This window comes from Myotis davidii, unplaced genomic scaffold (genome assembly GCF_000327345.1).
Source record: "Myotis davidii unplaced genomic scaffold, ASM32734v1 scaffold143, whole genome shotgun sequence".
Taxonomy (NCBI): domain Eukaryota; kingdom Metazoa; phylum Chordata; class Mammalia; order Chiroptera; family Vespertilionidae; genus Myotis; species Myotis davidii.
Genome location: NW_006294876.1, coordinates 226189 through 254046, shown reverse-complemented (window position 1 = coordinate 254046; position 27858 = coordinate 226189). Strand labels below are relative to the sequence as shown.

Below are 27858 nucleotides of genomic sequence, written 5' to 3'. Positions count from 1 at the left end.
TTATGCTACTATGAACATAGGGGTACATAAGTCCTTTTTGATTGGTGTTTTTGAATTCTTGGGATATATTTCTAGAAGTGGGATTATGGGGTCAAATGGGAGTTCCATTTTTAACTTTTTGAGGAAACTCCATATGTTTGCCACAGTGACTGCAGCAGTCTGCATTCCCACCAGCAGTGCACAGGGGTTCCTTTTCCTCCACATCCTCTCCAGCACTTGTCGATTGTTGATTTGTTGATGATAGCCAGTCTGACAGGTGTGAGATGGTACCTCATTGTTGTTTTGATCTGCTTCTCTCAGATAATTAGTGGCTTTGAGCATGTTTTCATATGTCTCTTCGCTTTCTGAATGTCCTCTTTTGAAAGATGTCTATTTAGGTCCTTTGCCCATTTTTTGATTGGATTGTTTATCTTCCTTTTGTTAAGTTGTGTGAGTTCCCTATAAATTTTGGAGATTAGGCCCTTATCAGATATGACATTGGCAAATATGTTTTCCCACACAGTGGGTTTTCTCGTTGTTTTGTTGATGGTTTCTTTTGCTGTGCAGAAGCTTTTTATCTAAAGAATAAACATTATGCGGCAAATATACTTACTGCAATCTTGATAACGGACCAAAATTTTTATACATAATAAAATTTTTGGTCCTTTATCAAGATTGAAGTAAGTATATTAGCTGCATAAAGTTTATTCTTTAGAGTTTTAAGACATATATTTTTAAACATAACCAAGTTTCATCTGCAATATTTTTTTTCCTAAAAGTTTTAAGTGTATGCTAACCTTCCCTCCCACAGGTATTATACATATTCCATCATAACTACTTCTGGTTTTCTATGATCTTACAGCTTATAATCAATTCCCAGTACATCAGTACTTTTTTTTTGAAAAGGTAAGATTTTAATTGGTTTCTCCAATATTGTCATACTTTATTGTAGGATTTCTTTTTAACTTTGAGTGTGGCATCTCCATGATTGCCTGATAAATGCTTATGTGTAAAATTATTTATTTAGAGAATATTGTTACCTTGATTTGTCTCTTCTGTCCTACTTACATTAGTGTCAGTTTCTAGTTTATAATGATTAAAAGATATATTTGCAAGTAATATTTATTATTTGCAAACATGCAATAAGTTAATTTGAATAGATAAATAATATGGACCCAGTAATAAATCCGTATTTAATAAATTTATAATTATCTGTAAGTAATGATAAATTCACAAAGTGATAAATCCATAAGATAAAAGAATCAAGAAATTCATTTCTTTTCTGATTATGTGACATATTTAGGTCTGGTATCAAACTTCATGTCAGATGGTATTATCCTGTACTTTGCAAAAAAAAATTTTGGAGAGATTTTGTATAATCCTTTAGTCTCAGAAAATACTATTTAAAGTATTCATTATACATAATCCATTTAAAATTATATGACTTTCCATGTAATTCACCAAGGCAGAAAAGATATTATTGAACTTATTATTATCTCTCTTTATAACTCACTGACACTATGTAATGACAAAGGAAGAGATTGTATTCCCTTGGATATTAGATTTTTAAAATTTATTTTTTATGTCAAGTTTAAAATTGGCCCAGATTATTGCTTTTAAGAGATCTGAAGGAAAAACAGAAACAGCAAAAACATAGCTAATAAGCATGTCACATGTACTGTTCATTCATTAAAATCACATAATTCCTCTTATAAAATTATAAGTTTACATAATTCCTATTTATCAGCCTTGATAAAACTTTTAGAAACTTTATTTTTTGAGTTTCCACAATATATTTTCATGCATTATTTTATGTGTTTGCCAAAAATTTCTATAAAGGATGAAAATTATTAAGTGCTTTTTCATTTCAATCTATTTTTTCATTTGAATGTATAGAACTAAGATGCTGTTACAAAGTAATAAAGGGCCGAAACCAGTTTGGCTCAGTGGATAGAGCGTCGGCCTGTGGAGTGGCAGGTCCCAGGTTCGATTCCGGTCAAGGGCATGTATCTGGGTTGCGGGCACATCCCCAGTAGGAGATGTGCAGGAGGCAGCTGATCGATATTTCTCTCTCATCGATGTTTCTAGCTCTCTATCTCTCTCCCTTCCTCTCTGTAAAAAATCAATAAAATATATTTTTTAAAAAAGTAATAAAGGTAGTGTGAAAGACAAAGACACAAAGAAATGTCCTCAATTTTCAAATGTTTTAAAGCATTATATGGAGCGATATATTTAGAATCGGTAAAAATATTCATGTCTTGGGTAATTCCACTATAAGAACTAAGCTAAGAAAAATAATTAGAAATGCAAAAATATATATGAACAAAAATAATGCAAGAATGTTGGCAGTAGCAACAGAAATAAACTAAAGAGACAGACATAATGGTTTGGATTAATGCATTTTGATATATCCATTCAATGGATAAAAACATTAAATTATATTGAAATATTTAAGGCTATTGGAACATTCAACTGTGCATTATTTGGTACAAAAGTATTTAAAAGCTGTATATATAACATAATAAATTGATTATTCTATCCTATATAATAAATGCAAATTGTCCCCTCGACCAGGAGTTCGACCAGGGTGTGGGGCCAACTGCCCACAGCTCCTCCCCTCAGCTGGCCCCATCTCCAATAGGGCCCCCCAACCCCAATCGTGGGTTGAGCCAACTGACCAATCCTCCGTGGCCCCTCTCCCAGATGGCCATGCCCCCAATCAACCCCCTACCCCAATCAGGGCGGGGCTGGCCAGCCAACTGCCCATGGCCTCTCCCCCCAGCTGGCCAGGCCCAACCCATGCACAAATTCATGCACCAGGCCTCTAGTATTTATATGTGCTTTGAAGAATATTCACAATTTCAAAGATTATCTTTGAGAAGTGAGCTTATAGGGGGGTCTTTATTTTGTACTTTATGCATACTTGACTATATTTGACTATACTTTTCTATACTTGACTTTTAAAAATAAATCTGTATTACTTTACATAGAGCTAAATAAAACTAAACAATGCAACTGTATCTTAGTGCTATATTCTGTAAAAATTAAAACTCTAATCCTCTGGAAATTTATAATACATAATAAGTCCTATCCTATATAATAAAAGGCTAATATGCAAATTGACCAAACAGCAGAATGGCCGGTCACTATGACACACACTGACCACCAAGGGGTAGACACTCAATGCAGGAACTACCCTTTGGTGGTCAGTGTGCTCACACAGGGGGAGCGCTGCTTAGCCAGAAGCCGGGGTCACGGCTCGCAAGTGCAGCCGTGGTGGTGGGAGCCTCTCCCACATCTGTGGCAGCGCTAAGGATATCTGACTGCCAGCTTAGGCTTGCTCCCTATGGGAGAAGTGAGCCTAAGCCAGCAGTTGGACATCCCCACAGGGCTCGTGGATTGCAAGAGGGCACAGGCTGGGCTGAGGGACCCCCCACAAGTGCACGAATTTCATGCACCAGGCCTCTAGTTTGAATATAGGTGAGTAAGTATAATATTATGTGGGAATATACAGGGAGGGACACAACAAAATAGAGTTTCTCCACAATTCTGAAAAGCAACAGGAACTATTAAGAAATAACAAATGAAAAAAAAAAAAAAAAAAAAAAAAAAAAATAACAAATGTCTCAGGTAAACAACCTAAGTTTACAATTCATAGAACTAGAAGAAGAACAAGTTAAGCACATCAGCAGAAGGGAGGAAATAATACAGATCAGAGTGCATATTAATGAAATAAAAACCAGAAAAACAATAAATAGGATCAACAAAACTAAGCTGAATTTTTAAATAAATAAAATTGACAAACTTTTAACTATGCTAAGTTATAAAGAGAGAAGACTCAAATAAAATTAGAAGTGAAAGAGATGACATTACAGCTGATTCCACAGAAAATACATAGGATAAGAAAGTAATATAAACAACTATATGCCAACAAAATGGTACATAGTAGAAAAAATGGATACAGTTCTAGACATGGAATCTTCCAAGACTGAGAAAGGAAGAAATAGAAAATCTGACTGATGATTAATGGGTAAAGGGATTCAATCAGTAATCAAAAACTCCCAACAGAAAATCCCAGGACCAATTTGCTTCACTGGAAAATTCTACCAAACATTTGAGCAACTCTAAAATGAACCATGTTTAAATAAAATTAGCATAATTAAAAATTTTGAAGCAAACTGTCTTGATAAAGATGAATACCAGCAAAATAATTTTAATGAGTAGATAAATAAATAGCAATATATATTGGCAAAGTACCTGTTAAAGTTGAATCCATGAGCTAGAATTATGGGACTATATCATATATATATATTCTTTTTTTTTTTACTCTGCTAATTAGTGAGGGGAAGTATAAAAACTGTATAGGATATCACCACTTTCACTGTCCTGCGTTTGTATTTTCCCATGTGGTAAGGTTAAAGGAGAGAGGGGAAAAAGAGAATAAGACTAGAAAAAGAGAGGGTTGTTACATTGTTGGGAAGAGAGAATTTGACCAGAGAACAGAACTGCAATGGCAATAAACAGCTCTATCAATCTCAGCTATGCTTCCACAATGGAGAAGGTGCGATGCAGTACAATGGAACACGCATTTCTGTTTTCTTTTCTTCTTTTTTTTAAAATATATTTTATGTATTTTTACAGAGAGGAAGGGAGAGGGATAGAGAGTTAGAAACATCCATGAGAGAGAAACATCAATCAGCTGCCTCCTGCACACTTCCTACTGGGTATGTGACCGCAACCAAGGTACATGCCCTTGACTGGAATCAAACCCGGGACCCTTGAGTCCGCAGGCCGACGCTCTATCCACTGAGCCAAACCAGTTAGGGCTCTGTTTTCTTTTACTACAATGACAATAATCTGTTATAAATACTGAACAGATGGTAAGTGTCTATCATAAAAAAAGCAATGTGTTTCAGGAAGTAAAACATATATATTGTGAGTTTGAACTGACTGCTATACATTCTAATTTGATTTATGTGAAAAAGAAAGACAATAGAAAGAACACTTGAAACTTGGTACACAAGTAGAGGTTACTGGTCATTAAAATATAATGTATGCTTAAGTCTGGGCAACTGTTCTGTTTAGATTGTTTAATTCAATTATGATGATGCACAAATAACAAATTCGATGATGCTCTTGCTCAGAACAAAAAGGACACTATTTTATGGATATTAGTTGGACTTCTAATCTTTAATAACTAAAAACATGGAAGTCTGAGCAAAGATTAAGAGCTCATAAGTCTGGAAAAGAAAGGAAAATTGGCCCAGCTGACATGGTTCAGTGGTTGAGTAATGACCTATGAACCAGGAGGTAATGGTTGAATTCCCAGTCAGGGCACCTGCCCAGGTTGCAGGCTTGACCGCAGTGTAGGACATGCAGGAGTCAGTCAATCAATGATTTTCTCTCATCATTGATGCCTCTCTCTCCTCCTTCCTCTCTGAAATCAATAAAATGTATTTTAAAAAAGAAAGGAAAAAGTGTGTCAATTGTAATATTACATTAGCTATACAAATAGCTTTTTATTCTAATCAGGTACTATAGGTTTATTATTTGGCTCTCTATATTATACCAGAAAAAGGTAAATGATATATTGAGTGAATCCATATAAAATAAAACGTTTTAAAAAGTAGCAAAACTGTTACATCATTAAATAGAAAAAAGCAACTCTTTTTTAAATAAAAATATTCTAATTGTTGAGCATTTTACTCATTGAAATGAAATCCAACAGTGACTTCCTTTTTATGGATAAACTTCTATTTCCACTAGCAAACTAAACATTATTTTCAAAAGTATTATGCATACTTGTTTATGTAATAAATAATGAAGAAATGAATAAAAGCAATGCAGTTAATACATGGTCTGGTGAGATATTTAAAGTCATTTCAAAATATTCTCATACTTTGAGAAGATAAATTTAAAAATAAAAAAAATTATAAAAGATATTTAGGTAACAAAAAGATAGAATTATGTTCAGTATGCATCAGACCTAAATGTGAATTAGATGTACTAATTCCAAGACAACCAATTAAAGTGCATATCATCCATATAATATAGTCACTATCAGGGCAGCATGACACACAAGAGAAATTAATGTGATATTTGCCGTCAAGAAGTTTGCAAAAACACTTAAGTTGTAAAAAAAATAATTAGCTTAGAAAAACCAATAATATTAAAGAAAAAATGAGCAAATGCAATACTGTAAACCAAAAAGGAACAATTAAGGATAATGACCAGTGATAGTCATTGAAGTAAAGAAAATTTGGTTATGTACAAGATACTTTGATGACACAATGACAGAATTGGAAACAGATCAGAGAAGGAATATTCAACTATTATTTTAGACTTTTGACTTTAGTGGAATCATGGTGCTGCCAATGTTATAAGTAGGAAAATCAGAAGATTAATTAAATTGGAATAGAAATGATGAAGAGCCATGTTCACTGACCACCTTCCTTCCCACTGCTTGACACTGTGCTCTGAGCAATCAACATAACATTTCCATACTTTCAGTTAGTGCTGTGCATATTTAATAAATAGAAAATTAAACAATGTGCCTGTGGTGATACACATATTAATATAATCAAGCTTCAAAAATGTTTGACTGAACCTTAGCTGGTTTGGCTCAGTTGATAGAGTGTTGGCCTGAGGACTGAAGGGTACTGAGTTCGGTTCTGGCCAGGGCACATGTCCAGATTGCCGGGTAAATGCCCAGTGGGGAGGGGGTGTGAAAGAGGCAGCCAATCAATGATGTTCCTCTCTCATCAATGTTTCTTTCTCTCTATCCCTCTCCTTTCCTCTCTGAAATCAATAAAAATATATTTTTAAAAAATTTCTGATTGATTATAAGCTTACTCTTTCTATACTACATCCTGTTTGTCTCAGAAAAATCAAGGAAGGTCGAGCACCTTTTTCTTACAAACACTCTTTACTTACATCCCTATTAATCAATCATAAATTGTAAATATCATATGTCCAAAAAGCATTTAATATATCTAAACTACCAAACATCATAGCTTAGCTTAGCCTACCTTAAATGTGCTCAGAACACTTACATTAACCTAGTTTGGCACAATCGTCTAACACAATGGATATACTGTAGAGTTTCAGATTTTTACCCTAATGATAGTGTGGCTAACAGAAGTTTAGCCTGCTTCCACTGCCCAGAATAATCAGAGTATCATACTACATATCACCAGCCTGAGAAAAGATCAAAATCTGAAGTATAGTATCTACTGAATGTGTATCATTTTTGCAGCACTCTAATGTAAAAGAAAAAAAATCATAAGTCAACCTAGTGTAAGTTGGGGACCATCTACATATTTATTTATTCATTTACTTAATATATTTTATTGATTTTTTACAGAGAGGAAGGAAGATGGATAGAAAGTTAGAAACATCGGTGGGAGAGAAATATCGATCAACTGCCTCCTGCACACTCCCTACTGGGGATGTGTCTGCAACCAAGGTACATGCCCTTGACTGGAGTTGAACCTGGGACCCTTCAGCCACAGGCTGGCACTCTATCCAATGAGACAAACCAGTTAGGGCCCATCTACATATTTAAAGAGATGTGGTCCATTTACACAATGGAATACTAAAAAAGAAGGAACTCTTACCCTTTGTGACAGCATGGATGACCTGAAGATTATTATGCTAAATGAAATAAGCCAGAGAAAGACAAATGCCATGTGATCTCACTTATGTGTGCATCTAATGAACAAAATCAAATGATGAACAAAACAGGACCAGAGGCATGGATACATGGAACAGACTGACAGTTGTCTGAGAAGAGGGGTTTGGGGGGATGGGAAAAGATTAACCAAAGAATTTATATGCATATGTTGATAGCACATGGACACAGACAACAATGTGATGAAGACAAGAAAGAAAAGAGGCTATATAGTTTGTGAATAATGTGATGCCAACTGTAAAAGATCTAACAATAGCCGAAACCGGTTTGGCTCAGTGGATAGAGCGTCGGCCTGCGGACTGAAAGGTCCCAGGTTCGATTCCGGTCAAGGGCATGTACCTGGGTTGCGGGCACATCCCCAGTAGGAGATGTGCAAGAGGCAGCTGATCGATGTTTCTCTCTCATCGATGTTCCTAACTGTCTATCTCTCTCCCTTCCTCTCTGTAAAAAATCAATAAAATATATTAAAAAAAAGATCTAACAATAAAAATTGAATTGCTAAGATTACTAAGTTCATGGAATATACAGATATTTGAAAGATATGAAAAATGCTCAAAGTCACTAACCATCAGAGAGATGCAAATTTAAAATGACACTAAGGTATCACCTCATACCTATCAAATGGTTACCTTCAAAAAATCAATAAATGACAAGTGCTGCTGAGGTTGTGGAAAAAAGGGGAACCCTAGAACATAGCTGGTGGGAATGCAGACTGATGGAGCCATATGGAAAACAGTATGGAGATTCCTCAAATAATTAAAAATGAAATTGCCATTTGACCCAATGATCCCACTTCTAGGAATATATCTAAAAAATCCTATATGCACCCTTATGCTCATAGCAGTACTATTTATAATAGCTAAGATCTGGAAACAGCCCAAGTGCCCATGAGTAGATAAGTGGATAAAAAAAAACCATGGTACATTTACATAATGGAATATTATGCAGCTTTAAAAAGAAAGATCTCTTACCATTTGAGGGAGCATGGAGGGACTTGTAGAGTATTATGCTAAGTAAAATAAGCTAGTCGGAGAAAGACATATATCACATGATCTCATTCATATATGGAACCTAGTGAACAAAATAAACTGATGAACAAAATAGAGGGACATAGAAGCATGGAACAGACTGATGAATCTCAGAGGGAAGGTAGTGGGTAGGAAGAGATAAGCAAATGACATATATGCATATATGCATGGCCCATGTTCACAGACACTAGTGTGGTAAAGGCCTGTGGGGGAGTGGGTGCAGAGTGGAGGGGGTCAATGAGGACAAAAAAAGGGGGGAGGGCATCTGTAATACTTTCAATAATAAAGATAAATATATTTTTTAAAAGGACAGAACCTGGGAGGGACAAGAGTAAGATAAAGAGCCAAGAACTGGACCCATTCGGGACACTGGAACCTCGCTTGAGGTTCATTTGAATGTCTCTCAGATGTACACTCACTTCTATATAAAACTTTGCCTCTTGCTACAATATTCTGTCTCTCGTGTTGAAGTCTTTCCTTCAAGAGGCAAGAACCTCATCTTGCTGATCACCAGTGCCACTGACACAACTATTTGGTTGTCCCATTATGTCAGTAAACATTACAAAAAAGAGAAAATATGTGTTTTTAAAAAATGCAAACATTTGCTTCCTGAAGTCCCTACTACTATTTTTTGGTGGTTAATAACTACCTTTGTATTATTTAACGAGGGATTATATAGAAAAAAGTGGTATTCTTTTTTTTGTCCCTAGGGTAGCATACTCTCCAAATGGTATTTCAAGCCTGATTCAGGTTTTAAATATGATGCACAAAACGAATCAGCTTGTTTCTTTTTAGCACGCCTTTGTTTTTTCTCATTTATATGTTATCCTCACAAGTTGCAAAGCATAATACGTTTCTCTAGTATCTGAAATAAATATACTTAGTACAGTGTAATTATATTGCATCTTACCATTCTACTTGAAAAACTGTCAAAGTAAATCAAGAAAATGTTCAATAAATGTCAAAATTGCCCAATCTCTAAATTCAGAAAGTCTTTCAGTTTCCAATCTTTGAAAGTCAGTATCTAATGTCTAAAAATTGTTTGCAATATTCCGAAAAATAAATATGGTTACTTATCACTAAGGTAAAAAAATTGCAAAAAAGGCACATGATAAATCCAGTTGCAAGACACAAATGTTAATGCATTATTAGTGTAATTGTACTGTAGCTTTGAAGATTAAAAGTGCAGTTTGGGGAGGAACTCAATGAAGTACTGTGTTCTGATTAAAAGAACAAGATTGAAAATAATAACAATGATGCTCATATGAGGATGTGAGAATTTAAATTAGTACAGCAATTTTGGAAAGCATTTGGACACATCTATTAATGTTGAACATATGCATACCCTATAACAGCATTCCACCCCAGCAGATACCCAATAAAATGGCACACATATGTTCTCCAGAATTTAAGCACAAGTATGTGCTTTATTTTTTATAATAGTTAATAACTGAAACAGCCCAGATGTCTTTCAACAATAAAATAACTTTAATATATTCATACAATAGAATAAAGAGCAGTGAACTGATTAAGCTATTGATTCACTCAACAAAATGAATGAATTTTATAAAAGTAATATTGAGAAGATACCCAATGAAAAAATACTATACATGTATGACTCTACTATATAAAATACAACATAAAAAAATCTATTTATATGGTAAGAAGTCAGGAAAAACACAATATCTAGGGAAAAGGAAGGAATGGTGAAGACACAGGCAAAAGGCTATTGGAATGAGGGTAATATTTTATTTTAAATAAGTGGTAGATACCTGGGTATGTTCAGTCTGTGGTAGTTATTTGATTTGTGCACTATGTCTATGTGTGGTATTCTTCAATTAAAATTTTTTGGAAACTATCCTTTATAAAGCCTGATGTTTATAGCCTATAGTCTATAAATATTGTGTCATATTTTTTCTGGAATATATTCTGGGCTACCTGCCAGACAATAACACTGGGGATCCAAAGGTAAATGAACTTACAAGGACCTGGCTCAAGTAGGGTTTACACTGTGCTTGGAGGTGAGAAATACAGAAGTGAATAAACTAATAAATAAAAAAGTATCATTGAAGAGCATGAGAAAATAAGCTGGAATGATAGATAGTTACTTTAGGGAAGAGGGCATTATTTTTCAAAGGATTAGATTAAGCATGGAAGATAAAGAGCTAGCCTTAGAAAAATGGGAAGGAAGGATATTTCAGACAGAAGAACAGCAAGTTAGTTCAAATGCCCCAAGGCAGGCTTGGCATGTTTGAGGAGGAGAAAGCATGTAAGTATTGCTTAGTGGGTATAATCAGGGGTCAAGTTGGAGAGGAATGTTGGGTGAGTTCATATAGGGTTTTAGAGGCCATAGCAAAAATGTTACCTTTTATTATCCATAAAATAGGGGTTTATTTAAGGGCTTGTATTGACATAGGATGATTTATATTTTTAAGAGGATTCTGCTGTCAGTATATGGTAAACAATTTAAAGGACATTCGCTGGTACAAGCAGACTAGAAGAAACCGTGGTAGGAAGGGTCACGGTGATGTGAACTAGTGAGGTGGCAGCAGAAATGAAAGTAGTGCATATATATTAAATCAAGTTTAGGGGTAGAATATTTAGGACTTGATAATTATGTGAGGAACGAGGATGAGAAAGGCATAAAAGAGATCTCTTACTCTTCTGATTTGTGCCAATGGTGCATCGTTTGCTGAGATGACTGAACTATGTTAAATCAGGGCAAAGTAAATGAGTGTTGGGGGTCGTGAGATTTATTTTCTTTGAAGATGGAGTTACCCAAGCACACTTAGGGAATGGTCCATTAAGGAGGGATACTTCGATGATGCAGTCAATTAAGGGGAGGATTTAGGGAGGGTCTGGAGAGGGAACCCTGGGAACAGGGTGTGGCTATTAGCAGAGATCTTCCTTACTATAATTTGAGCAGAGACAAGGGGTGGAAGTATAGGTACCATTGCATGTACAGATTTGGTGGAGGTGCCAGGAGACAGTAACTGTACTATTGGTTTTAGAAATTTTATAACGGTAACGTGAGGCAGGCCATCAGCTGAGAACCAGTGTCAAGGGTTCAGGAGGCCGGGTGTTCGAGGGGCATGAAGATAGAAGAGGCAGGGCCAGTTCCATTCTGATTCAGTTCCTAGGAAGTATGCTCCTCTGAGCAAGTCTATGCTTCTAACTTCTATGGCTTAGTTTACTCTTACACTAAATGAAGTTAATCATACCTGCCCCACCTCCAGAGGTTTCAGAAAGGACTTCTAGTTAACAAGGCTAACTATACAATAAGTTAGATAAAATCTGAGTTCAAAGTACAATTAGATAATTTGCCTATAATGTTTTCAGTATATAAAGTTTCTATACTCTATAAAAATTATACCTAGCCTAGCTAGTTTTGCCCAGTGGTTAGAGTGCCCCCTCATAGACTGAAGAGTTGTGAGTTTGATTATGGTCAGTGGCGCGTACTTCAGTTGCAGGCACAATCCCTAGCCCTAATCAACGTTCTCTCTCACATCCATGTTTCTTTTTCTCTGTCTCTATCCCTCCCTTCTACTCTCTAAAAATCAATAGAAAAATATCTTCTGGTGAGGATTAACAACAACAAAAACATTACACCTAAATTTATCATTTGTGTCCACTGAAACATGTTTTACCCAAATGTTCAACTTTTATATTTCATAAATGTGTTATTTTTTATGCAGCAAATTTAATGAAATAAGCTGGATAAAAGGTAATGGTATTACATGTAAACTTAATACACACAAAAGTGAACGGCGGAGTTCCTTAGAAAAATGTGTACTTTGATAAAGATCTGAAGGGCAGACTTTGAGTTGAACATTTAGCTACAGCAGAAAGATCAATAACAATTAAACACAATCAGATTGGAAGCAATTGTTATTTTAAATATTTTATATCTCTTAGAGAATCAAATTTTTTACAAAGAATGCTTTTTGTTGTTAATACATTGGAGACATAAACACATATTAGCTAAGAATAAACTACTCTTGTTGAGTTTATTGATTAGGGCAATCTAGCCTTTTCATTGAGCTAATGTGTTGCTTTTTCATTCTAAACGTTTGGCATTTCCCTTAGTGAAAGAATAAAGTATCATTTCCAGGATGCTGACAGAGTGTCCTCTTTACTTCTCTCTGAAAGCCACAATTTTACACTTCTAAGAGTCAGCATTTCCAGCATGCTAATACTTAATTTGTGTTAAAAATACTTTTTTGCATACACATGAAATCTTCTTAGCACTGAACTGGGAAGGAGTGGTATGCCTAATCAGAGAAACAAGCTCTTCTTCACTGTTACATATCTCCTGAGTCACACAAGAGCTGCCTTTGAAGTTGGTGAGAGCATCTCATCTGAAAAGGTGATTCATGCCTTGGCAGTTTCAAACCAGGGATATTCATATGCTACCATTCCTAGTCATTTCAGGAGTTTTTCCTTTTATTACTCAACTGAGTGCTAAATGCTCAAAGTAAAATTTCCTTAGTGAAAGTACCAGAAATTCTGTTTAAAAACTCTTAGACAATAATTCTGAACTTTATTTTGCATAATACATCCAATAAACCTGGGGGGAGGGGCATGTGGATATATAGGGTGTCCCAAAATTCACGCAAGAAGTAATTTTCATAGAAAACACAGGTTTATAATTAAAAATTGTAAATTTTTTATTGATTCATAAAGTATACAGTATAAGGTTATGTATGGAATAGGACATCGGATAAATGGCCTCCAAGGCTTTGCTGGCACATACGCAAAGCTGTGGTCTTCATTGTCCCTGCTCCTGGGCCATAATTGGTACTTGGTAATGCTTATCAAATTGTAGAGATTGAAATCAAAGGGCAACAGATATTAGAAGCTGATTCAATAAACCAAGTAGAATTAGGCTTTTATTTATTTTTGTTGTTGTTGTTAACGCTCACGCAAAATTCAAATTTTGCGTGAATTTTGGGACACCCTATAGTTGCCAGCACAAAGTACCACAGATTTTGGCAATCTGCTATACAATTTTATACAGGAAAAATAGTCAAATATGCATCACTTTACAGTATAGAGTGAGTACAGTAGTCAAGTGTTCATGACCTTTCAACTGTCTTGAAGAATGACCTACCTGATGAATTTTACTTGAAACAGTACAGGGAAGGAGTGTGGACTAGTCTTTATAATGGAAAGGTTTCAGAAGAATAGCTGACTATAACTAATATCCAGGCATATTCTTTAGGAGTCACACATGGTGACTTTGGAGACAGAAATGAATGAGGACTGGAGCTGACTGAAGAGGTTAGAATGCTTGGTACAATCAAAAGTGGCAGCAGGGAGAAATAGGATGTTTAGAAATAATAATAATAACTAAAAATAGGGAATATTCCTACATTGACACTCTACCCCCTCATGTGATAGTACTTTGTGAAGGGCCTTAGTAAGGTAATTTGGTTTAGATGGGCCCCTCATGATGGGATTAGTGCCCTTATTAGAATAGACAACAGAGTGTTTGATCTCTGCCTTTCTGCTGTGTGAGGACATCTATAAGCTAGGAAGAGAGCTCTCACAATGGGACCAAATTGGCTGGCACCTTAATCTTGAGCTTTCCAAACTCTAGAACTGTGAGAAATCTATTCCTGTTGTTTAAGCCACCCAGTCTATGGTGTTTTTTTGTTTGTTTTTGTTTTTTTATTGCTGCCTGAGCTAATATAGGAACACAAAATTTAGGAGGATATAATGTGGTGTGGAAGGACAGAAACAAGGCTGACAAAAGGGTGAGGATTATTTAAAAAATGTTGAAAAAGTCTATATGGACATTTTCTATCTATATGTATGTAAGTAAACATATACTAGAGACACAGCACATGACATTTGTGCACTGACAGGGCTCCTAGAGGCTGCAGGCTGCCTGCCAGGGCTTCCCTCCCTTTCCCGGGCTGGCCCACGCCGTGGTCAAACTCCTGGACGACCTCTTTGTTGAGGGGACAATTGGCATACTACGCTTTTATTATATAGCATGTTTACACATACATGTTTTATAGGTGTATAGAGAAAGGAATAGTTGTATAAAAATTATCATTTTTAAAGATTTCAGCTGAGAATGGATTGAAGAGAAACAAAGACTATTCTCATTATTTGGCTTGTTATTCTGCACATCTACCACTTAAGAAATTAATGGAATGAATACAACAAATCAGAAAAGCCATGCACTTAAGAGGAAATAAAATAATCCTTGATCATGTACCAGGGATGAACATGTGACTCATAGTTGGTCTGTCTCTGGGTGACTACTTGGGCCTGTGGAAGCAGACCACCACACTCACCAAGAACACAAAGCCGAGATGGGGAATTTGTCCGAGTGCCTCTAACATCACCGACCTGCCTGAGTGGGGAAGACTGGTCTGCATTACTATTATGGGTTCTACCTCCTGTCATTGGCTAGCTCATCTGCAGGTGGGCAGGATATACTGCCACTATTTGGACTACGTGTTAAAAAAGGGTTTTGTCACCAGTTGTGAGCAAACAACATCCATGGGACATTTTAAAGATTGAATTAAAAGTGTAAGCAGCCAAACATTCCTAGATAATTTGCCTTACTGCATTCTTTTATTTTTTTATACACCTAAATTGTCCTCAATATTTTTCTCATAAATGGTATGCTTTAAACATGAGAAAAAGCCACTCAAGCTAGGAGAATAAATAACCTTTTCCCTATTTAAGAATTTTGAGGTTAAGCAGTTTCTCAGGAACTTACTTAAAAAGTAGTTACATCACAAAAAGAACACAGATTTCTACATCCTCATTTTAAATCCATCTTTATTAATCACACTGGGTTATATCTTTTGTACTTTGCAAGCTATAGCATGTTCTATGGTATTTAGCTTTGCTTTTATAAAAATGAAATTGCTCAAATTTGAATAAATATGTCCTACACTGCTAGCATGTAACAAGGAGAGGGTTATTTGTTTATTATGTTGTACATTCTATATTTTACTTTATTTGTGTGTCAACATTTGTATTGTGACATAAATAATCTTTCTAAAATAGCTGTATAAAATAATTCAATATGTTTTAAACCACAGCTGAACATGGGAACCAGAAATTCAGTAAAATCAGATAAATAACAGTGCAATATACTTATTGAGGACAAGAGAGTACAGATTAGGTAGGAATCATCATTTTCTTTCATTAGGAAAAATGTACTTTATATTCTTTTTTATTGATTGATTGATTTTAGAGTGAAAAAGGTAGAAAAATAGGTAGAGAGAAAGAGAGAGAGAGAGAGAGAGAGAGAGAGAGAGAGAGAGAGAGAGAGGAACATTGATTTTTTGTTCCACTTTTGATGCATTCATTAGTTGACTCTTGCATGTGCTCTGTCTGTGGTCTGAACCCACTACCTTGAGACAATGCTCTACCCAAGTGACCTACCTATCGAGGGCACTTATAATATCTCTTAGGAAACATTCTTCAGGGTCTATAGAATAAATTTTTCATCAATTTAATAACAAATACTATAACATCAGGTTAATGGTATAATTGTTATATCTTCATTCTCAGAACACTCACATGATGTGTTGCTTATTAAAAAGACAGAACTTAATATACCTCCTTATGCTAGCTATATTAGTTTCGTATTGCTACTATAACACAGTACCACAAACTTAGTGGCTTCCAACATTACAACATTATTATCTTACAGTTCCTGAGGTCAGAAGTTCGACAAGCGTCAGGTCAGAATCTGAAATGAGTCACACCGGCTAAAATCAAGGTATCAGCATGGCTGCATTTCCCTCTGGAGGTTTAGGGCAGAATCCATGTCCACGTCTTTTCCAGTTGCTAGCGGCTGCCCAAAGCACAAGGTACTTGGCAATCTTCATACATATTCCAATCCCACAAAGTCAGTTGGAGTCCTTGTCACATGTCTCACACTGACCTCCTGCCTGCCTCTATCTTCCATCTCCCTGTTTAGGTCAACTGATTAGCAACCTTAATTCCTTCTTCATTCTTAATCCTCCTTTGCCATGGAATGTAACATGTTTACAGCTTCCAGAGAGAGAGATTTCGGTATCTTTGAGGGCCACTGTTTTGCCTACCCCATTAGTTTTCAATATAGTCATATAAAGCACTTACATATTTAAATTGTTCAAAGTATTGTGACTCCTTTCATAAAACTGAGCATCAGAAGTAACATCTCTTAATATATCAGAGAATATAAATATTTTCAGGGAAGCTTGATTGATAAGGCGTTATTTAATAAAATTGATTATTGTCTATTTAGATTAAGAGGTTTCTCTCTTTTTTTCTCTCTGTGTGTGTGTGTCTGTGTATGGGTTGAAAGGACAGAACAGGACTGATAGCTGTGTCCTTAACCCCTCTTCCAAGAAAAAGCCACAGAATGTATCAGTTACTCAGCCTGCCCTTATCTCGGCCAATGGGAAAGTGGGGGGAACCTAGCCCAAGGCCAAAAGTATGCTAGCCACCCCCGTCTTTGTGTAACCAGACCCTAGCTGCACCCTGCCCTTGTGTCACTAGCCCCCGCCCCCCGCCCCTCACTCAACCAACCGGAATCGGCCAAATCAGTGGTCAGAGTGTGCCCACACCCCCGACCCCAAGCCCTATAAATTCTTTGATCTCTTGGAACTCCAGGCTCTCTCTCTCGCACCCTATCACTGCGTTGGTAGGGGAGGCAGAGGGACCAAGCCCCGGGCTTGAATAAAGACTCTGTGCTTCTGCATCGGACTTGGTGCTCCCTAGTGATGTTCTTTGGGGGATCTTGAAATCTGGGCATAAAAGGGTGTGTGTATTAGAATACTTGTATGAAAAGAACACTTCAATTGATGTGAGAATCACTGAAATAAAATGTGTTTATAAATCAGTTTCACAACAACATAGTCATCTCATAACTGCAGCTGAAACTATAGATTTATATCTGTTTTTAATGTTTTTCTCCCCACTTCAAAGGCTGGACATAGTTCACTTGTAGGACAGTGGAGTCAAATATACAGTCCCTTAATTTTAATATTGGTTACAGCAAAGTTTTCATATCTACTCTTATTTTATTATAATTATTTGTAGTATAATTTTGAGTTGGCAAGAAACAACATTTTCAGAGTTATCAATAAAGAAAATATATTTTTGTTAATTTTAGAAGTGAAAAGCAATAATTATAACATCAAACCTTATATAAAGTCAATAAAAATATTAGCAGATAAGATCTATATTAATGCGTAAAATCCATAATAATTATACCAATAACTTTGTGTCAATATTTGCTTTTATGACATCAAGAAACTTTCCAGTTGCTTCTAATGTCAGACTCATATTGACTTGAAAATGATTACTATAAATAGAGAGATAAGTCTTAAAAAACTAAGCAGCTATAATAAATAAAGTCTTTGAAGGTGAATTTTTTAAAAACACCATTAAGTGAAATTTTTACACAGAAAATGAAAATATCCAGAATGTTTATTTGGAAGTTTCATTTCAATAACAGCGTCTTCCTTGAAATCCATCTTCCCCTGGCTTTTATTTTTAATATATTTTTATTGATTTCAGAGAAAAAGGGAGAGGGAGAGAGATGAAACATCAATGATGGGAGAGAATCATTGATGGGCTGCCTCCTGTGTGCCCCCTACTGGGGATTGAGCCTGAAATCCTGGCATGTGCCCTTGACTGGAACTGAACCCGGGACTCTTCAGTCCGCAGAACTACCCAGCCGTGGGCAAACTAAGGCCCGCGGGTCGGATCCGGCCCGTTTGAAAGGAATAAAACTAAAAATAAAAAAAAAAAAGACCGTACCCTTTTATGCAATGATGTTTACTTTGAATTTATATTAGTTCACACAAACACCCCATCCATGCTTTTGTTCCGGCCCTCCGGTCCAGTTTAAGAACCCACTGTGGCCCTCGAGGCAAAAAGTTTGCCCACCCCTGCATCCACTGAGCCAAGCCAGCGAGGGCTCCCTGTCTTTCAAGATACTTCACTTGTGGGGTTCCCTGCTTCCTCTCCAGATACTGCTTCTTAACTGTTTGTGCTGTTTTGTCTTAATTTTCCCAACTGATAGGTGTCTGGTTGCTGCAGATTCTGTCCCTCTTGTTTTTTCATCTTCCATTCCCATTCAGTCCCTGTACTTTAAAATGCAGTCTATGCATGATGACTTGATTTCCTAAATCCAACAGATAGCTGTCCTCTGAACTCCCCACTTATGTGTTCAACTAACTCCATTCCATCCCCACTTGGACACCTATATCTGAAAATGCACAAAACCAAGTTCTTCCTATCTACTGCTATACTTCCTTCTCCCCAATCATTTCCCTTCATGGAGCCTAGGAGCTCTATCTTACATAAGACAAAATGTGTCCTTTACCCTCACTTTCCCCCACCATCTCTATGTCCTATACAACATCAAGACAACTTTATCACAAGAGTTATAAAATCCAGAGTCTAAAAACCCTGTATAAATAAACCTTTGCCACTGTATTACTCAAGTCCAAACATTGCTTTGACTTCTTTCTACTGAGAACATTCTTTGTACTATCAATTTCTCACAAAGTTATTTTTTCTTTGTCTAAACAATATAAAAAGGTGCCTAGTTTCATCATTATTTGAGCCACATTTTATGATCTGAGCATCATATTGTTTCTCCCATGCACACCCATTAAATTGCTTTTTCCTCCATTAATCCAGTCCCATGTCAATTTTATTAGCACAGTTGTAAGAACTAAAGAATGGTAAAAGGGGGGAATTCTCACCCTTCCCAACAGTAGAATTTCAATCACCAGAACTGAAAATCTTACTGAATAGTCTTTTGGCACTGGTTTACTATACAATCAATAACACAAAGCTTTCTCATCTATTACTAAGTTAAACTGAATCAGCCAACAAGCAGGCTCTCCATAAAGCATGAAAATTGCATACCACTAAAATAATTTTTGTTTATATTTTCATGACTCATTTACATCATATTGCACATTAGAGCTACAAGGTACTAATTACATATTTAAAATATACAGATAATGTGCATACAGAGAAATTGGGGAGGATACACATTCCTGTCCCAATACATTATCAAACTAAATGGAATTCTTTGAAATCACGGTGCATATAAATTTCTGTATCAAGTTTAATATGTTACACTAAATTTCCATAAATTTATCATTATTTATGTTGATTCATATTCTTAAATAAATCTTAACTTTTGAGGGATTTCTTCATTTTTCTATATTTTGGATTACTTCCTAGTGTTTTATTCCCAGAAGTTGCATGAAAGTGAATTTGCCTTTTCCTGTCTCTGGCAGTGGATTGCAAATTGTTTTTCATACCTGGTATACTAATTTTCATTTCCATCTGGAGTAACTGTAAATAAGAGTTTTGTCACACTTTTGCTAATGCCAATATTGGTTTCAAAAATTCTTAGTCATATGATGACTCAATAAATTATCATTGAATAGGCTCATTGACATCCTGTCTCCATTTAAATCCCACTGGGAACTGTGAGTTGAACCCAAATAGAAATATTTTATTTTAAAAACTTTTGGTAGCAGTTATAATGAGCAAAAATAATGGGATTGAGTGAAACTGCCAGTCACATCACATTGTGCATTGTTATATGTAAGTCACATATGTTGGCCCTAAAGGCCTAAAGATAATGACAATTAATATTTATTTTAAGATACTTATGGTCACTTAAAGATAAAATGAAATGGAAATGATAGCTCAATTCCTCTTTTCAGTGAAGGTAACTGTGATACCCAAATTATTTTTACTGACAATTCATCTATCATATCCACACGGTGCAAGTAAAATACTGCACTCAAATACATTTAAGGATCATACTTTGTTAATTTTATTCTCAGCTTACCAAAATGTTTCCTAAATTGATGTAGCTCATCAATGTAGAAGTTTGCATATCAGAATTTCTGGTATCTACAGAAACATCAGAGCACATCAGGGTACTCTAAAGCATATGACCCTCTTGCATCTGCTCCTACATCTCCTACTGTCCATTTATTTCCCTGGAACTCATACCACACTTAAAAGTCAAAACACTGTCAGCAATAATAGGTTCTAAATTATTTGTGTCAGCTTTCTCTTACTCTTAATAATAAAATATATAGGAGATTAATTAAATGAATGATAGTATATCTATAAAACTATATGTCCAATCTAAAATTTTCCTGACCTAATGAGCAGAGAAAGTTGTAAACAAATGTGTGTCCCTAACACTGAACCAGAGTTCAATATTGGTTCTGTGCATAAAGGCTTACTGGATTCTTCTTAAATATCCGTGAATTCTCGATATAGTTCCATGTTTACATGGAAGAGTAAACATGCTATAAAATTAGTTGGGCGTCATATCAAATTATGTTTATTTTATCTAAATATATGTTTGTTTACATATATTATTTGAATGAATACATCTCTACACAATTTTTACTTTAAATCTGTATTCTTTTCAGACTTATATGTAGCTGCCCATATTAAAAAATCATTTAAAAATATACCAAATTGGTAATAGTGGCTTTTCTTGAAGAGTGCATTACAAGGCATATTCCATATTTTACATTTCTATATTTTAAACAAATTATAAATGTGCATTCTATGAGAAAGGATGGAAATACGTGAGTAAATTGAGGTTTAGCCATAATTTAAATCACATTATTTCAAAATGAAGATGTATTACTTCACCAATGAAAAAAGCATTTAAGAGTTAATATTACCATTTATTGGAGATGATTTTAACTCCCCTACCCAAGAATAGATGGAAGATTTATCATGTTAAGTCAATTCTCATAAAATAAGCCACGTAAGACATTGACTTTGTGATTGGTATAGATCTTTATAAATTACAACCCATTACAACACTTTCTGTTATTTGGTTCCCATGCCTATTCTTATTTCCTTTTGCAGATGTGGGAAAATGGCTTATATATACAAGTGACATGTGATACAAGTAATCCATGGCAGGATCCAAGTTCTGCCATGTTTGAAAATCATTAAGCTTGGTATTTTATTCCATTATGCTTAACATCACTACCAGTTATGAACTGGGCTTTTGAAACCAAAATATTTATTTCTAGAGTCTTTGAACATCATAAACTATTCCAAGCTCATAGGATAACCAGAGTGAAGATTTCTTCTGAGACCCTAAACATATACATACTAAAAAAAAAAAGAAACAAATGAAAACAATCAGAGAGACTCAGTGTCTTCCATTTATCATTAATAATACTCATGTGAAATAACAAATACAAGAGAAATTTGTCTTCAGACTCAACATCTCTACACTTTCTTTTTCTCAGTTTTTATTTCCTTTTGTTCCCATGAAAGTTAGTATATGATAATATACTATATATATATACATATTATAATATAAAGCTATATGGTATTTGATAATACATAGACAAGTTTCACAGCTTACATGAAAATAATAGATAGATAAGCTCTTCCACACTTTTTTATTCGTGACCTAATGAACCACCTTAAAGTTGAAATTCATTCAAAGCAAGGGAAGAAGGATTATCATAGAACACCCAAGCTGTATATATAGGCAGTTGCTGACTCAGTTTGTTGCATGCATATTTTTTTTGTCCTAGAGCAGTAGTTTCCAATAGAAGAGGGGCACAATTTTTGCCCCCCTCCATGGGGAATAGTTAATACTGTCTAAAAATATTTGGGGTTGCTACAATTTGGGGGTGTTGCTGTCGTTATCTAGTAGTTAGAAAAAGGACTCTGCTAGGCATCCTACAAAGCACAGCACAGTCATCCTCGCATGAGAATTATACAACCCAAAATGTCAATGGTACCAAAGCCTAGCAGCTCTAATACAGAATACAGTTTTATGGCATGTCTAATTATATACTACAAGGAAGGTATATCATTAATGGAATCAAAGATTTTGAAGTCCTTATTAAGAAAAGCAAAAGAACATGTTTCACCCTTGCTATCTTTAATCTCTCAATCACTTCCTCTTACTTTTCACTGGGTTCCACTATAACTGATGTTTTCATTCAGGAAAAGTCAATTATTCCAGGTCAGTAAGTTAAATATGCTTTATCCTTGGCCTGTTGAAGTGCACATGCTTGTGTAGATTCCAAAGGACAATTGTATCAGGCTGCAAATATATATATGGAATACTGCATTCTTCTAACCACCAACAAGTCACATACAGGAGAAGTGGGACACACACACTTTTAAACCTGTGGTCTGTATTCAATAGACCACAAAAATAAAAATAAAAAGAAGTGTAAGATTGCTATTTATATGAGCCAAATGGAAAAGGCACTTTATATTTACTTTATATAGCATCCTTCATAGAAAGAACTTATAACCTTAGACTAAATGACTCATTCATTCTCATGATTCCACTCTACCATCTGAAACAGGTCATCAGGAGGAATAATAATTTCCAATTTGCTCAATGGATAGCCTTTATTCAAGCACTGGTTGCTATTCACCAAGCTTGCAACCACTATAACTAATTATAGTCAACATTCACTGGAAAGAGATTTAAAGCTAGAGTTTCTTGTCATTTATCTTCATTCTACTGTTATTTCCCTTATTGCTATTGGGTTATCTGCATTTGGACATTTCTGTTGAATCTGAAATAGGAAATCCTCATTTTCTACCTCCCACTGTGGTCAGGGTAGTAGCTCCAACTTGACCATTAGTATACATTTGTTTCCATCTCCCCTTAAGTTGGCTAACTCTGTGAAAAAGCATCAGCACTGTGGTTTATAAAACACTTATTACCAAGGCCCATCAAATGAAGTGAATAAATGGCTTGCCCTGCACTAGGTTAGTTTATAATCAGGAAATCCAAAATTGCATAGATAACAGGAGGCTTGAAAGAAACTGAAATGATGACTGGTGCTTGGACCAGAGTGCTAAGACTACAGAACTAATTCCTACTAGTATCAAACTCTTCCTCCTTTCTCCTCTCACAGACAGCAAGGTTCATATGAGATCTAGTCTGTACTTCAAACTCTGGATTTAGAAATAAATCTTTCTCTGATAAGACAAGTCCACTAAAACAGAGCAGAGCAATTACTGCAGAAGGAAAGGCCCCTGCTTTGAAAAATCTGTGGGTGATCCTAGAGTGGAAAATAAAGGTTCCAAAAACACAGTCAGAGCCTGCAGATTTTGTTTTTTGGTGTGTGTGTTTTATGTTTTGTTTTTTTTTTTTGGGGGGGGGGCCTGCATAATAAAACCTTTCTCTGATCTGTCTCTCTTGGCTCAAAGCACTGATGCCATCACCTGAGCAAACGGAAGACCATAATAATTTTAGCTAAGATTTTTATTTTAGTATTTCTTAACTTCCAGCAGGGAAATAGCAAGGAGCATTTGCTATTGATTAACCTAAAAGTGCATTAAATGCAGTCGGTATTAAAATAAGGTAATACTTTAATAACTAGCTAATAAAATTCTATTCTTTCACCTGTTACATAGGATAGCTTTTCCCAGTTCTGCATCTGTACGCACAACACACACACACACACACACACACACACACACGACATATAAACATGCATAGAGCATAATTGTACCTTGTTTGTAAGACATGAAAATGAAGACAAAATAATTGTTATTCCCAGACCCTAACAAAGCAGGTGGAGGAAGTTAAGAAAAGGGAATGAATCAGAGTTAACATACCTAAGTACATGTACTAAATATATATAAAGTATGTTACAGATCACGGGAGCCTACCTAATTCCTTTTCATGCATCATTTATAGTGCCCTTTAAAAGAAGTGAAAGTTTCATCTTAAGCTTTAATAAGCATTTATGAAGGTGATTTGTGCAAAAATGAATGAAAAGAAAAGAGAAAATGAGCCTTCCTTTGCTGCAGCTCCGGTGCTCAGATAGCATGTAATTTTAGAGGATACTGGAAAGGCAATAATTAAAGAGCACTATCAAAATTTCAGTTTCAGCTTCTCCGTTTCTATTCTGACCATGATTTCCCTCACTTGCACAGACAGACATGACAGCTGATTCTGAAGCCATCACTATTCAGATGTGCCGTGCAGAGTCTCCTTCCAACTTCTTCAGGGGCAGGGCACCACCACCGACCAACATAAACAGAGACCAGCTGGGGTATTAGGCTCTCATTCCATAGGCTCTATAGCAACATTCCTGGGTAAGCAAAATTTAAAGAAATATATATGCGGGCTAGCGCTAAGGCTTAGGGAACATCAGCTACAACTTTCCCACTGGCACCAGATCCTGTGAAACCAATCCCAGAGGACGATCTCCCCAAATCTACCAGCTATATATTTTTTTGACTCAGAACTGCATCAGCAGCCCCGCTGTACAATATTAATGTCACTACATAGCAAAGTGGCATTTGCTGAAGCCTTACCTGGCGGACTGGCCCTAACTGGTGCCAAGGAACTTAATGTACGAGAAGCGGAGGGACTTTCCCAGGGCTCGGGCTCAGCGGCGGCAGCTCCGTCCTCCGAGAGCCCGGACTGGGCTCCCCGCTCCTGCGAGCCGCTCGCGGCTCCGGCTCCTGCAGCTCCGAGCGCGCCTCTGATTGGCTGGCGCAGCCTGTCCGCCTGATCCTCTCCTCTCACTCTCTCCTCCTTCCTCTCCTCCCTTCGCTCAGGTCCTGTCGTTCCCACTGCCTCTTTTTTTTTCTTTCCTTCTCCCCCACATCGTACATATTTGAGGGCTGCACAAATTCTATAGTATGCAGATCGGACACCCTTTAGCCCCCTGAGCAAGGTCATGGGGAAAGCAATGCCATCAATAATAATAACAAAAGAATAAAATGAAATAAATACCCTGGACCCACGGCATCCTCTTTAGCACCAAGGCTCTTGAAATATGACGACCAGGACTCCGTGACAGTTTACTGTCAGGTTCCTGCGGGGGAGGGAGGGGGAACTGGGGAGCCAGAAAGGGTTTGACTGTCAGAGGGAGTGGGAGTAGACATGGGGGGGGGCGGGGGGAGACCGGAGTAAAAGCAGGCAGGGCAGGCACGGATGTGGCAGGCTGGTAATACATTTTTCTATTTCCCTGCGAAGTCGTCACAGCCTGCTAAACATTTAACTGCCGGCTCATTCCTCAGCGATCCACAGTCCGGGGGTAGCCGTGAGATTGAACTTGAGGGATGCCCTTTTATGCCTCACCCCAAAGTACTCAAGGCGTGGAGGGATTCTGTGAGATAGAGCTTTGCCTTGCAGGTCAGCATTGCATTTGTGAAGATGAATAGGAACTGCAGTGCCTCTCCTACCCATCTCGGCTTGTGCCAGGAAAATTGTAACATGTACACATCTCTCCCTCTTACCACTCCGGAATAAACTAAAACAATCTGTACTGTACATAGCGTTGGATAACAGGGATTCCGGGACTGAGTGGCTGTATTCAAAATTGATGTGAACAGTTGAAATAACTTTAGCACTTTCTCCCAACACAAAGTCACCCCTCATTTGATCATTAACTGCATCGTGGCGCAGCCCCGTTTAAAGCAGTGTAGTAAACATGTGTAGGAGTTAATGCCAATGGGATGGCTATTGCCAGGATCACTGGCGGATATATTTAGAATTATGTAGGACCCCAAGTCATTGCAACCAGTGAGAGAGCAGCATTATGCGCTCTGGTGAGTTGGAAATAAAAATGCTCATGTCGCTGAAACCGGTTTGGCTCAGTGGATAGAGCGTCGGCCTAGGGACTGAAAGGTCCCAGGTTTGATTCCAGTCAAGGGCATGTACCTGGGTTGCGGGCACATCCCCAGTGGGAGATGTGCAGGAGGCAGCTGATCAATGTTTCTCTCTCATTGATGTTTCTAGCTCTCTATCTCTCTCCCTTCCTCTCTGTAAAAAAATCAATAAATATATTTTTTAAAAAATGCTCATGTCCAGAGGTTCAAAAAAGCAGTAAGGTTGACGCTTAACAGGTCTGGCGCTATGCGAGAGGGGACAGGTTCTCTTAGGCCAGGAGACATGGATGCGAGTCCTCGCTGGGACTTCCCGTTCCCTGAACCCATGTAAGCTGTGTCCCTTCTCTGAGCCTCAGGAGGCTTCTCTTTAAAATCAAGGAGGTAACTCTCACTTAGGAAGGTTTCTGTGATTAATAACAAAAATCAGTGCAGCTGTAGCAAACTTTTAATAAACTTTAGTTTATTTCTAATCATCCTTCCCTCTTCTCTTCTCCTGCCTCAAGAAAGGTCAAAGAGATCGAGAGGACAGGACCCTCAGCAACCTGAGTCAAAAGGTATGTCTATTTCAAAAAAAAAAAAAAAAGAAACCCTTAAAGGGCCTGGGAGGGAATGTTTTGAATACAATGGGGCTATATTTGACTACCTTTATTTAGCCTGAGTGATGCAAAATGTGGAAGGATTTAATTGGTTTGTGGTTTTGGTATGATTAAACAAACCAACAGAAACAATGAAAGAAGCACTTTACTGGATTGCTTTTAGGTTGTGTTTTTTTTAAGTGTGAAGGAATTGCGCAGTTAAATGCGTAGTTACTCCTAAACAAGTTGTTAGAAGTCAATTAGAATTTGGAAGTCTCCAAAAATCTAAAGTCTCATCGAAAAGCAGAGCAGAAACAATAGCATCAGAATAATGAGCCAATGTTGTATTATATTTTTTATATTCTCCCTCATGACCTTCTGATTTAAACGAGATTTTCCTTGCATAGTATCCAGGAATAAGTTCTTATTCATTTTCGGTGATTGAAAAGAAATAATTTTGAATCTTTCTGTGTTGATGAAACCCTGGGAATTCAAAGGAAGGATAAGGTATGAGAGGGGGAAAGGATATAAAGAAGAACTTTTGATCTATCAGTGGTCATGTAATTTAATTTTAAAACTTCACATTATGGCATTTTCTAGAGAAGACTGTTTATTTGCCTTCCTCTAGTTGAATGAAATGAAATAAAATAAACCTGAAGCTTTTGCTGAGACACCAGCAATGAGCATCCTAGGGGCAAACTTGAAAGCAAAATGTGTTTCTGCTGGCCTTCCTGGGGACTGTCCCTGGATAAGGCCATAGTAAGCACGTCCAGTGGACAGTCACAATGGAACTCAACAGGCGACGTGCTCCTGACTTGGATGACACACAGAGGGATTTGTCAGCATCACCAAGCAATACAATCCATTTCTAGAAAAAGAATCCATTCACCAAAGGGGATTTTGTGTCTAGGAGACTGAACTGAGATTAAGGGGCTCTAGATTCTCC

At 36.7% G+C, this 27858-nt stretch overlaps 1 protein-coding gene across 3 annotated transcripts in view; it reads right to left on the bottom strand.

The window, feature by feature from the left end:
• CDH18 (cadherin 18) overlaps positions 1 to 25216 on the bottom strand; it is a 338421-nt gene extending 313205 nt beyond the window's left edge. For 2 of the 3 annotated variants that reach the window (XM_015567640.1, XM_015567641.1), the window contains exon 1: positions 25036 to 25216. The gene's annotated coding sequence lies outside the window, so the exon portion shown is untranslated. The remainder of the gene's footprint in view (positions 1 to 25035) is intronic. The other variant, XM_006769443.2, reaches the window with a different exon arrangement.
• Positions 25217 to 27858: the final 2642 nt, after the last annotated feature.